Source organism: Varanus komodoensis, unplaced genomic scaffold (assembly GCF_004798865.1).
Source record: "Varanus komodoensis strain SLA01 unplaced genomic scaffold, ASM479886v1 scaffold63, whole genome shotgun sequence".
Classification (NCBI taxonomy): domain Eukaryota; kingdom Metazoa; phylum Chordata; class Lepidosauria; order Squamata; family Varanidae; genus Varanus; species Varanus komodoensis.
The window spans coordinates 105337-106852 of record NW_025336259.1 but is presented as its reverse complement, the minus strand read 5'-3'; the positions used below and the strand labels follow the sequence as shown (position 1 = coordinate 106852).

At 72.8% G+C, this 1516-nt stretch overlaps 1 protein-coding gene across 1 annotated transcript in view; it reads right to left on the bottom strand.

The window, feature by feature from the left end:
* LOC123033553 (sialidase-3-like) overlaps positions 1–1005 on the bottom strand; it is an 8145-nt gene extending 7140 nt beyond the window's left edge. Inside the window, exon 1 of the mRNA XM_044450206.1 lies at positions 983–1005. The gene's annotated coding sequence lies outside the window, so the exon portion shown is untranslated. The remainder of the gene's footprint in view (positions 1–982) is intronic.
* Between the last annotated feature and the right edge of the window lie 511 nt (positions 1006–1516).

Genomic DNA, 1516 nt, shown 5'->3' with positions numbered 1-1516 from the left:
GAGAGAGAGAGAGAGAGAGAGAGAGAGAGAGAGAGAGAGAGAGAGAGAGAGAGAGAGAGAGAGGTGCACGGAGATCGTTTGAACTAAGGACTACATTTTTGGCTTCCTGACACGGTCTAGGAGCTCATCGGATTATTCGGGGGCCCTGCCCCAAGGCTGAGCCTCAGCCGTGCCCACTTCACCAGCAGCGTGGGGCGGTCTACGCCAGCCGCCCCTCCGAGGGCCCCAGGGGGCTCCGAGGCGAGGAGAAGGCGTGTGCCCGGCCCCACAGGAGAGAGGGCTGGGGCTGGGGGCCCAGGCCTCTGGGACCACGACCAGACCCACGGGGGGGCAGCCACAGCAGACGGGCGCGCTGACGAGGGCCGGCGGCTCGCCGCGCTTGGCGTGTCTGGCTCTGGAGGGCTGCGTCCATCCGAAGCGGAGGGCACCGGGTGGCCCCGCAATGGCTTTCCCTTGGAAGCGTCTGCATTTCCCACCACACCCCAGAAGCGTTATTCTGTGTTTTAAGGCTCGGACCGGCTTTCCCGAACCCCGAGTGACGGGTTTCCTGTGGTCCTCGTGCCACAAAAGCCCCTTCACGGCGTTGCTGCAGAGCACTGGCGCGGCGACCCCCGGAAGCCTGGATGTGGCCCCGGGGGCGAATCTCCCATCACGCGCCTCCCCGCAGCGGCCGGGGGGCGAGGGGGCGGCCCCTCCCCTCAGCCCGGCCCCTTCCGTCCCCGGGACACCCCCCCCCCCCCCCCCCCCCCCCCCGGGGCGGCCCCGCGGGACGCAGAACGGGGGGGGGCCCGGGGGGGGGGGCGCCGCCCGACCCCCGCCGGGAGAGCCGCCCCGGAAGAGGCTCCCGTCCCGACGCATCCCCGTTTCCTTCCTCTGGGGCAGAACACCGGACCCCCCCCCACCTTTTGTGGATGTTATGCATGCGCGGGCGCGGGGGGGGGCATTCTGCGTCGTGCCGGCCGCCCCCCAACCCATCGCTCACCGGGCTGCGGCTTCTCCAGGGCGCAGGAGGCTCGCGGGCACTGGCCGGGCTGCACTGCGGCGGGGGGGGGCGGGGCGGGGCGGGGGGGGTTGCCCGCCCCCCGCCCAGCGAGGCTGCAGCTTTCCTCCTCCTCCCGCTCCGCCCTCCCCCTCTAAGCACACCCACCTGGCCCCGCCCCCCGGCGTCCCCGCACCTGCGCCGTGGGCTGGCCTTCCCGCCAGCTGGCTGGGGGCTGATGGGGGCTGTAGTGCAGCCGCCTGCAGGGCGCCCGGGTGCGGAGGAGGCTGCCCGCGCTTCCCACGCGGCTCCCCGCCGGCTGCCGGCCTCTTTCCAGGACGTGCTCCCGATCTTGCACGCACCTGGGTGGGCCGGCTGACTGGGGGGGGGCGGGGACCCCCCGCCCCCGTGTTAGCAGAGACCCCCCGATGCTCTGCTGCAGGCGTCCGGTCCCCCCGAGACACGCATCGAGTGGCAGATGCTGACGTGCAGGTGCACACGGCGGGCCATTCCCCAAGGCCCCCGCCCCGAGGGGGT